General features: G+C 27.9%; 1 protein-coding gene across 2 annotated transcripts in view; it reads right to left on the minus strand.

The window, feature by feature from the left end:
• Nucleotides 1-7,384, minus strand: part of LOC117178029 — a 46,574-nt gene extending 39,190 nt beyond the window's left edge. For both annotated transcript variants that reach the window (XR_004467789.1, XM_033369227.1), the window contains exon 1: nucleotides 7,220-7,384. The gene's annotated coding sequence lies outside the window, so the exon portion shown is untranslated. The remainder of the gene's footprint in view (nucleotides 1-7,219) is intronic.
• Nucleotides 7,385-12,351: the final 4,967 nt, after the last annotated feature.

Raw genomic sequence — 12,351 nt, forward strand, 5'->3', positions numbered from 1 at the left:
AAAAATCTCTATCCCATCCACACCCTACTCCTTTCCCCTGCCGAGTGAGTCACGCCTACCCCGAAAGGGAAATGGCTTAATGGTGTAATAATAATAAAAAAACAATAACCTTTGTTATGAATAATTCTCGTGACAAAATATTCAAATGTAAGGTTTTATAATAATTTTAATTTTGTTTAATGGCTACAATGGCTACGGATATTCCTAAAAATATATCTTTGATTATATTTAGTGGAATATAACAACTTACATGTTTATAAACAATTAACATAAAAAATGCCCCAATGTTGGAAGTATCACTCGGAAAAAGTCGTGTTTTCAATCGTAATAGATTGGAAATGAATCATAACACTGCATGCGAAGATTCACTCAATACAAAATCTTTTGACAATAATCCACCGACTTGGCCATCAAAGAAAATTTAAATTTGATAACGCATTAAGTTTAAATATTTTGTCACAAGAATTGTTAATAACAGTGGTTATTGTTAACTCTTCTAATATTTTTGTGACTAGCGGTCATTCGTCCAATAGCTTAAAGCATTTCCATTGAAAAAAATTTTCTATACGAAAGGGCAAACACTTTAAATTTGTTTATCTAATTTGTTTACAAAAATTAAAATTTTTATGTTTTATCCAATATTATTAAATATTTATTATTTTAATGAATGCCTGAAGTCGTTCTGGCCATTAAAGGAAATTATAATTTGAAAAATCTCAAATTCTAATATTTTGACATAAAAATATCACAAAAAATACCTACATTAATGGGAAGCACTTTTAGTAAAAAAAAAAATGTTGTTCACCGATAATTAGACTTTGTTCATAATTTGACTGGAAAAATTATTAATAAAAAAATAGAGGAGACAAAATTTCGGAGATTCAAGATCTATAGAATTCAATGATCTTTAATTTAAAATATAAAAATTCAAAATCGCGAGAAAATTGAAGGCTCTGGACATTTTTTAGTGAAAAAAGTGCATTTCCTCCAACTGTGCGCCATGAGTACAGTACGTTTGTTTATAAATTTTAATAGCTTGTAGTCTGTTTATTTTAGAAATGAGGTTTGCAATAATATAATTAACTGTTTAATTCAGAATCTCCTTCAAATTTAAATTTTTAGTGGCTGAATGCAGCGAGAAAAAAGCTTTCAAGATTAAGAAACAAATAAATTATTGAACTGTATAAATGTATATATGATGTTGGGTTCAATTTAAATAAATATATACATTATATTAAATCCATATTCTCATTTATCATTCGTGTCATTGACTTTTTTCCAAATAATTCCCTCAAACATTTCAATTACAATTACCACTACTTTTTAAAAACATTTCCTTCAAAACTTGAAATTTTTAAGATTTTAAAGGAATAAAGATTCTTTACTTTGCAACTTAAGTTGTAATTTTATATATTCTAATTATTATTATATTTATATTGGATATAAGTAATATATTTTTCATTAACCGTTGTAAATTCAAATTTTAATTTTCTTCAATTTCCAACAGTTAAAAATTTAGCTTTTGAAAATTAAACTCTTAAAAAATAATGATAATAGATAATTCCATTTTGAACTGTAGAAAACTAAAACAAAAGCGAATTTTATATTGGAAATAGTTAATAAATGTAATATTTACATAATTTCAAATAAGAATTTAATAAATAAATATTTTTCTTCACAAAAAATGTAAAAAAGTTATCAATTTTTTCGGGAATATGTTGGCACTGACAAGTACTATTTTGGCAAATTAATATTTACCTAATGTGCTTCCAGCAGGGAATTGATGGGATAAAATAATTTCAATTCTGATTTATCTTATGTTTAAATAAAAAATATTAGGTTTGAAAGAAGATTTACAATCTTAAACTATTGTTTGTTATGTTATGTTAGTGCTTTCCACCTGAAATTGTTATTGTTGATATGAAATTATTAGACTTTTAAGAATATTCGAAATATTTCAACAATAATAGAGTATGATTGCATTTTTCAGCGCAAATGGGTTATTTTAAACAAAAATAATTTGACTTTGACTTTACAAAATAACTTTACAATTTGCATCAATATTATTAAAATTATTGTTATTGTTATTCTTTTCTATTATTTTAGATAGTACGTACTATGCAATACAACATTTGTCTAGAAATATTAATTTTATGTTTTAAGTTAGAAATGGTTTCTTTCCTAGAGTCTTTAAAAGATAAATGAAAACTTTTATTTTAAATAAGATAAGTTTATTAAAACAAGTGCTGAATTATTGAATTATTTATCTAAGAGAGCATTATTTTTCAGAACGTTTGCAAATAATATTTTCTCAAAATATAGTTATTTATGTCTAACGATATGCGAGAAATTAATATTTGAGATTTTATAAAAATAAGTTAATACTACGTACTTGAAAATGATGAAACACATAAACTCTAACTTTATAATATATGGGACAAAATGGCTCAAATTTATGTTGGATTCGGAAAAATATATTAATATTTTTTATACATTTAACTGGTTCGTTTTCCAACCTTTTTTTTGTTTGAATTAAACATTTTTTTTACGTTTTGTAATTTAGAATTTCTTGAACTTGTGCAAAAAGATGTTTTTAGATTGATTTAAATGAACACTATTTTTGAAAAAAGTTAAATATGTCAAATCGGAATTTTTTGTAGCTCCAATCAAACAAACATTTTATTATCTTCCTTCAATGTAAATGAAAATATTGCAGGGTTTAAGAAAATAGGTAAAATTCACGACTTTGGAACTTTTTAAGTAATTAAAGAAAAAAATCTCATCTAAAATGTTGAATCTTCAAGTTAGAAAACCGAATTTTCTACAAAATAGTTCAATTTTCAAACCAAAAAATTATTTTTTGGAACTAAAATGATGCATCTTTAATGAAAAAAAAAAATTTTCAACCGAAAAGAGGAATTTTCTACCAAAGAAGACATATTTTTAACATAATTATTAAATTTTTGAACAAAGAAATGTATTTTTTAATATACCAAAAATAATATAGTTAAAATTAAGTACAAAAAATAATTTTTAACAAAATAAAATGAATTTTCAACATGATAGTTGAATTTTCTACCAAAAAGAAGAATTTTTTACCAAGAAGATTAAATTTCTATAAAAAAGATAAATCTACAAAAAGTGAAATATTTGCATTTTCAATCAGTGAAATTAATTTTTAAATCGATTGAATTTTTTTAACGTGGATACAGAGAAGGGCTTGGGGGGGGGGGGGGAATAATTACCCTCTCACCTCCACTCTCAAGGGGGAGGTTAATAATAATCTTAAAGTTATTCTTCGCCCGGTTCAAATCCGGGCTGTGGAAGATTTTTTCTTGTTCTTAAACAATTATTTGTATGATAAAATCGTTTTAACGAATCAAAACTTGTATTATTTATAAATGAGCGCTATCACTTTCAATGTCCTAAATTGAAGAATAAATCGACAAGTTTATGAATTTTCAAAAATTATATTATTTCAAGCAATTTTAAGTTAAAAACATTAAAAACTGAAAGATTAACATTTTTTATCGAACACTTTTTAAATTAGAAGTTAAATTATTTTAATTTTGAGTCGTTGCAAATGAATAATGGTTCAATTGTTATTTTCTTACTATAAAATCACTTTAAATATTTCCAGGTACACCCCAAAAAAATTCGTGATGTCGAAATCTTTTAAAATGCCTAAAACCTACGAAATGTTGTATTAAAATGTTGAAAAATCTACATTTTCTTTTAAATGTTTTGGAATCTTCACTTTATTATTTGTACAGTTTTGGAAATTCTTAAAAATCTTTTTAAATATTCTCTTGAAATTAATTTTTAAAAATAAAAAATTATTCTCAATTTTGTAAGGATTCTAAATAAATTTTTTTATATTTTGATTACCTTTAAAAATGCTTGAAAAGCTTCTAAATTTTTTGTTGTAATCTTAAAAAATCTGCATTTTGTTTAAAATTTTTTGACATCCTTTAAAGTTTCAACTTATTTTTGAACTTGTTCGAAACTTCTAAATATCTCTTAAACTTATTCCTATTTTTTCAAATTCATAACTATTCAATTGTTATTTATTTATCAAAATTTGCTATTGTTTGAAAATATTCCTAAATATTCTGCTGAAATTAATTTTTCGAAATAAAAAAATCATTTCGAATTTCAACAGGTATCCGAAGACCATTTTTGTATTATATTAAAAAATTTCATAGCCCTTAAAAGGTTCACAATTTCAATTTTAAAAATTAGAAGTATTTACTCAACTTACTCTTCATTTTTTCCAAATGAATATATTTTTATCTCTTATTCGCACATCAAAATTCAACATTGTCACTTATAAATAAAAATTTTTTTGAACCGAACAATAAAATAACATTGTGACGTTCTAAGTTTGAGTTTAGCTCTCTGAAATTTTCACGATTCAAGGCTTTCTGTTTCAAACATTTTAGTTTCGAAATGTTTAGTTTTTAATATTCCATTTTAAATAAACACTTAAACATTGCTTACTATTAAAAAATTGCTCTTTTTCTTAATTAAAAATGTTTAAATTGAAAAGGTTAAAAATGGTATATTTTCAACTGAAACAATAGAATGTTTACAAACTTAAAGTCGGAAGTTTACGTTTGATTAACTACTAAGGCTTTTGAATTGAAGTAGTTGAATTTTTAACGTCAAAATCTGTAAATTGTTTGATTTTAACTGTTATAGAATCGCCCATAAAATCATTCAATTATTATTCAATTTCGAAATCTCTTGAAAACTCCTTGAAAATTCAAAAATACCCTAAAATGTTTCAAATCTTTTACAATCTCATACTACATTATTGAAATCAATTAAAAATTCATGACAATCTATTAAAATATCCTAAAATATATTAAACTTTTCAAAATCTCATATTAAATCACCGAAATCAATTGAAAATTCCTTGGGACATTTTAAAATTCTCTCAAATACTGCAATACCTTCAAAATCTGTAGAAACACTTTGACTACTTTTTAAGATTTCTAAGGTACTTTGAAGTGTTTTTAAACAACCCTGCTATAATTGTTAAAATTCTTTGAAATTCCTTTAAATTATAAAAATGGATTGAAAATTCATTACCATCTTTTTAAAAATCCACAAATATTTAAAATTCTTTAAAATCTTTTAAAATCTCTTGAAAATTCCTTGAAAATTCAAAATGCCCTGAAATAATTCAAATCTTTTACAATCTCATACTACATTATTGAAATCAATTGAAAATTCCTTGGAAAATTTTAAAATACTCTCAAATATTGTAATACCATCCGAATATTTTGACATACCTTGATCTTTTTTCTTAAGATTTTTAAAGTGCTTTTTTAAAATTCTTTGAAATCCCTTAAATTTAGAAAGAAAGGATGAAATTTCCTTGATATCTTTTGAAACATCCTCAAATATTTAAAATCCTTAAAAATCTGTTGAAATCTGTTGAAATTTTGTTAAGCTTCAGATTAAAAATTTAAAAAAGAGAAAAGTTTCAAAACGTTAAATATTAAAATGTTTGTAGATCAGAGTTTTGAAAATGGAATCAATAAAAATTCAAAGCTTTCGAAATTTAATTTTCAAAAATTTTTAACTATTCAATAAGAATAATTTTCAACTCGATGGGATTCAGTTCTTCAAATTTAGAATTGTAAACTTGGAAGTTTATTCAGAAAAAATTAATAATCATAAATAAATTGAATGCGTTCAAAATTTAAATGTATGTTTTTCAATTGGACAATCTCTAAATCAAATTATTTCGGACTGAAATTTAGAAAACAGAAAAATTTTAAAACATTAAAAATGTAAATGTTTCCCGTGTAGAAATTTCCCCGGTTGACCCTAATACAACAAGGTTTCTGGTCGGATCCCGGCCGGGCTACCCCTGGCTGGGTTTCATCGACAGGATCCGGGCGGGAGCCGGTCTGGCTACATTTTTCTCGAATCACGTAGTCCTGGGCCGACCGGTTACTGGCCGGACCAACCCTGGTTATACCCCATGGTCGGGAACCGGCTCAACACTTAAAAAAAAAGAACATTACATTTTTTCGAATAATTTAACATTTTAAATTAAACTGTTATCGATTCTGCTATGTGCAACAATAGAAATGATACAATTGTTATAAACTTCTCTATATGCAGACAATGTTTAGCCTGTACAATTTCAAATTTATTGCCATATATATCGCCTGCTGTGTCTGTCGTCTGCATAGACACTCAGTAATTTTCAGTTTCGCACCTGGAACGAGGATGCTCCTTGCACTCACGTCGCGTCGGCTCTTCGAAGTTCGCAAATAAAATCGAGACTCGTGGTTAAAATCAACCTTATTTCAGTAATTAGTTTGAAACGCCAACTTAGAGCGTGAATAATTATTATTTTAAATTAAAATATAGTCTTGTGTATACAGTTTTTACTTTCTTCCTTCCTAATCTTAAATCACCACGTGGCTTTCAAATTGCTATGAGATTCTATCATCAGGGGTATATATACCAGCCGGTATTAAAGCCGGGACCCCACCAGTTTACCGTGACGTTTTTAGCCGGATCCCGGCCGGATTCCCCGACCAGCGCCCGGCTCAAAGCGGGGCTATCCGGCTGGGACCCGGCCGGATCCCTGATTGGATTCCTACACGGGTTGTACATTAGTTAAACTATTAAATTAAAGATTTAATAGAAATTACTCTAGTTAAAGTTGAACTATTTCTAAAACGATTTTTGTATATAATTATAAAATTATGTATATATTTTTTAGGGTATTTTTAAATTTTCAAGGATTTTTCAAAAATTTCCAAAGATTTTAAAGTTTTTTAAATATTTGTGATGTTTAAAAGGATTTCAATTCATTTTCAATTCATTTTTAAAATTTAAAGGAATTTCAAATAATTTTAACTATTTTTTTTCTTCAGCTTTTCTGGTTGAAAGTGGAACTGTTTTTTTGAAAATTGAGTTGGTTTTTGGTTGATTTATCCATTCAATTGAAAAAATTTGTTTTCTGAAAATTTAAGTGTTTTGTAGAATTTTTTTTGTTTTTGTTTGAAAATGAATTTCTTTTAACTACAAGAAAATTAATCTTTTTTGTTGAAAATTTAACTATGAGTAAACATTAATTTCTATTAAAAGTTAGTCAACTATTAATTGAAATTAATGTTATATTTTATAATTGTAATATTAACATTAATAATATATATATATATAATAGTAATAATATTCACACTATATACACCTGAAAAACATAACCTCAAAATCGTCTCGTGCATGAAATAAAGAATCATGCAAAACACTTAATTCGCCAATTTCTTCCATTTCTCTCAAATGGGGATCGAGATATAAATAGAAAACCACCGAAGTCTTCCGAAACTTTCAGATCGGCAATCGTCGTACAGCAGAAAACTGAAGTCGAATCGTGCATTTTCGGCTTACACACGAACTCACAGTGGTAATCATACACCTTCTGTTTTGCGGCTCCCAAACGGTAGGTATGGTGGGGGTAAATTTCAGACTCAATCTGGCAGCTCTGGGTCGTTGTGTAAGCCGCACGCTCAATTATGTTTGGGTTTTTGAAGAAACGCTGAATCTGTTACAGAAAAAAACGTGAAAATTAGAAAGTTTTTCGATTTTCTTAGTGAGTAGTTTTTCCCACAAATTGTGTATTACAAAAAAATGTGTAAAATGCAGAATAAAAATGATGCAATATTATTTTATTTTTATAAATAATTCTGTGTAAAGTAAGCAAGTATAAAACCAATTACTTAAGCTTATTTAAAATACGAGCTAGTTTTAACTGTATTGTACCGAAAATTAATTTCATCAGGAATTGTTGCTTTATGAATATAGATCTGAACACTATGCTTTACAATAAAATAATATATACATTAGAGCAATTAAAAACATTATTTTCGAATCTGAGCATGAAAAGGAGCCTAAGTTGTACTTTTTTAGGCAATAAATTAAAATATTAAAATCGGATATGATTTAGAGGTGAGGTTTGAGTTTTGTCTCTTATATTGAATGAAATAATGTTGTTAATTAAATAATGTTGTTAATGCAATGCTGTACATAATTCAATAAAAAATTTTTAACTCATTTTTAAGAAAAATGATAACTTTTTCTTACTTGTTTCACATTTTTATATAAGTGACTTTTAAAAAAATTACGTATTGCATTTTGTAATGGACATACCTTATATTAAAGGACCCCGCAGCAAATTTACATAAAATGGCTTTCGGACGATTTTGATTAAACTTCGTAAAATTGTAGTTCTCAATGTCTCGATCAAAAGTGTTATGGGGAACAAAGTTCGAAAATGGACAGTTTTCAAGTTATACAGGGTTAGACATCCAACACTTTTAAGAAACATTACCAAATATCTCAAAAACTGCAGCTCTGCGAAAAAATGTTCCCTATGAAAGTTATTGGGCTCTAACGAGGAAATACAAAGAAAGTCATGGCCTTAAGACACAGGTCATTTTTCAAGGTCACTCAATGTGAACTTGTCATTTATTGCTAATATTCAGCCAATAAAGACAAGATATGAAGAGGAAATCAATATAGAACCCATAAAGGTAAGAAATGAGAATTACTTAGTCAACAGCCAGCCAATGAAGGCAAGTCATGAGTGCGATTTAGTCATTATCTAGCCAATGAAGGCAAGACGTGAGCGAGATTTAGTCATTATCTAGCCAATGAAGGCAAGATAATGACTAAATTGCACTCATGACTTGCCTTTATTGGCCGGATATTGCCTAAATCAAGCTCATTTCATGCCTTCATTGGCTAGATATTGACAACATCCTGAACAAATCTTGTCTTTATTGGCTAGATAATGACTAAATCTCGCTCATGTCTTGCCTTCACTGTCCGGATATTGTCTAAATGAAGCTCATTTCATGCCTTCATTGGTTATATATTGACAACATCCTGGACAAATCTTGCCTTCATTGGCTAGATAATGAATAAATCTCGCTCGTTTTTACTCGGGGAATTAAATGTTCACAGGACGAGCAGAAAAGGCCATGGTTTCTTTTGTCGTCCTGTGAACATTGGATTTCCCGCGTAAAGACGTGTGTAACCCTAAGAGTGATGTAAGATATTTTATTCGAAATCACCATATTTTATGAGCCTATAGAGCCCCTTGAAATGTGAGCGTCTGACAGTCTTTTACCGAATTGATGTGATAACTTCTTAAAAGGTGAAACATTCTTTTGTTTTGTCTTATCCATATGTCAAACTCCTTGAAGGCTAGCTCGTATTTAACCTTAGAGTTTTGGGGTACAAAGTCTTGGTTTGCTTCTTTCACTTCATCATTTCTGTTAAGGGGTGAGAGTTTTCTTGTTTTTCCATGATTTTGACTGTTCGAAGGATTTGTAATTATAACGCTTTGCGCCGTAATTGCCGATAAATGAAGGTAACATGGAATCTATTATTGTTGACATGGTTGTAGATAAAATCTTGCGATTGATGTGGGTCTCATATTTTCGAGCCGTGATTGATAATAAATTACGCAATGGTTTTTTTGCTACTAATTAACTGACTGTGCGGTGACGTTTGGAACTAATTAACTGCCGCTATCTGAACATTATGGTGAAGGCTTATCTTAACGTTCAGTTTTCTTGTGGCGAAATATGCTCAAAGCATGCTGGTTTCGAATGAAAGATATTTATAAATGTTCCATTATTAATTAGGAAGATGTAGTTGCTGTAAAATGAAATCTTATTGTAACTCAGACCATCAAAAACAGCTCTGGCCTCACCAAAAGCGAATTTGTAATGCATTATAGAAAAGAATGAGACACAAAATGGTCTCGCATTTAACTAGATCTGCATGATCTTAATTCAAGCAACTTTTCTCAAAGGGAAAAATAAAGAGCTGATGAAGTAAAATCGACATTGATTCGAAGCATTGCAACGTGCGAGAAACAAATTCTTGTGTTTCCAAGATGCTTTTTGTCCAATTCGATTTCATTCAAGAAACTTTAAGAAACTGTCCTAGTTGTCCAGCAGCGAGTTTTTGCGAAAAACAACAAAGTAGTGGCCTCCGCGATAAAGAGTGTTTTAAAATAAAAGACTACCATAGTTTAGAAATCATGAAAGGAAACGAATTTCATTAAAAAATTCTTAAGTTAGTTTTTAGCAAAATTTTAGAAGGAGCATCAATCCAATAATCCACAACTACACCTTGTCGCATGAAAAATTATTTAGACAAATTTATACATCATCCACTTACAATTTCTGAATGTATCGACATTTGCTTTTTAGCTGATTTATTCGTGATATTATCTCATTCTAAGGCTTTTCAAAAAGCTGAGTAGGAAAATACAAACCTCATTCTATCTGTCAACCTAATAACATAAAATTAAGGTTACGCCAACGATGTTGTTCTATACTTGTTGGAATAGGGTCAGGTGTCCAATTTTATTAACATTCTACACATAAGAAAACCCGAGTCGAAATATAGGCCCTACTTTGCGACTGTTTATTCAACTAGCTCCTACGTAGCCACTCCTAAAGATATTTTCATTTTATTTTGCTTCTGTAGAAGCTTCAGCCCCTACATTGAAGGTCTTGCCTCTATATTCTTGAGCTTTTCTTATGTCTCATTTAAAGCTCCATATTCTCCGTAAAATTTTTTAATTTTCTTTTAACGCTCTTAAATTTTAACGCACAAAATGTGTGGCGTTGTTGCCTCGACGCCTGCGCCCTCGTGACAGATACTTCGTTGTTTTCTCTAAAATTCAACATCACTGTTCGTGAAAGCAACAGATAAATTGGTTTTAAATAATAAATATTAAATTGATAACATCGAAATGGGTTCAAGAGGAAAGAAGTTTGCCCTAATCTGGTGGCTGCAAGCAAAAGGAAAAATGCAAACCAGCGCTAAGATTTTAAAGAGAGTTATAAAGAAATCATATCCAACCCCCCTCCCCCTCCTCCCAAAGGTATCAAACACACGAGAAGAAACGTCAAAAGAAAAAGGTAAGAAATATACAAATATTTTGTATTGAGTTTTTTCTGTACCACAAAAAATAACTTCAAATTAGTTACCACAGATTTTGAAGAAATAGATTTTCCTTTCACGCAATTTTCTTTTGAATTGAAGAATCACGAAATTGAATGATTTCAATTTAAAAACTTAAAAAATAGGGCATTGTCAAACCCTTAAAAATTGAATATTTTAAGATTAGATCATTGGAAATTATTTATACTTAAAAGCGTTCAAAATTAAATAATTAAAAATTGCAAAATATTGAATTTAAAAAAATATAGATTCACAGCGATCAAGATTTGACAATTTTATATTGAAAACTAAATTGAATCATTCAAAATTCAAGCTTCTGAAATTCTAGAATTTAAAATTGTTATTACAGAATAAAATTATAATTTGACCTTCAAACTAATTAAGCGAATTGTTATAAAATCAAAGAATGAATTTAATTATACTAAACAGAATTTCAAACTGAATAATAATTTTAAATGGGAAATATTAAAAATAAAAAAAAATCTACTTTAGAGCCTTGAAACTTAAATATTCGAATTTTATTTTAAACTAACAAAATTTATATTCACCAAAAATTGCCATATTAAAAATTTGTTTCTAATCAAAGCCTTTAAAATTTCAATAATGTTTCTTTAATTGAAATCACATGGAAACTAATAATGTTTAAATTGCTAATTAAACTTTCCCACATTCAACCAATTTTCTTCAAATTAAAAAAAAAATGAAAAAAAGTATAATTTCCTTTCAAAAACAACATATTTATAAATATATATATATATAAATATATACCAAAGTTTTGAATGTAACATTCACTTAAAATAATAAATTGTTTCTTCAAAATGTCATATTTTTCAACAAATTTATTTCTATATGCCGAGGGGTCGATCACTCCAATATTACTGATCCATTCACTAAATATTCTCATACACGTATTCTTTCAATATTCTTGGTATTCTGGATATTCTTTCTAATCTCAGATATTTTTGTCATTTCAAAATATCCCGAATGATTCGCAAATATTCTGACATATTCCTCAATTTCCCGTTGCACTCTACACGTTTTAAAGATTCCAAATGATCAAAATTTTTTCTTAAAAAAGTCAAGAAATTCCCAAAAAGTTGATGTATTCTTGTGTAATTACAAAATATGTTTATGTGTTTAAAAGGGTTTCAATGTATTTCAAAGTAATTCAACGGGATTTAACAATTCTTTTGAATTAGAAAAGATTAATGTTTATAAATGAATTTCAAAAGACTTCAAGTAATTTTAAAGAATTTAAAAAGATTTAAAAAGAATTCCAAAAAGTACAAGAACTTTCAAGAGATTTTAAAGAATTTAAAATACTTTTTATAAGTTCAAGTG

Source organism: Belonocnema kinseyi, chromosome 8, assembly GCF_010883055.1.
Source record: "Belonocnema kinseyi isolate 2016_QV_RU_SX_M_011 chromosome 8, B_treatae_v1, whole genome shotgun sequence".
Lineage (NCBI taxonomy): Eukaryota > Metazoa > Arthropoda > Insecta > Hymenoptera > Cynipidae > Belonocnema > Belonocnema kinseyi.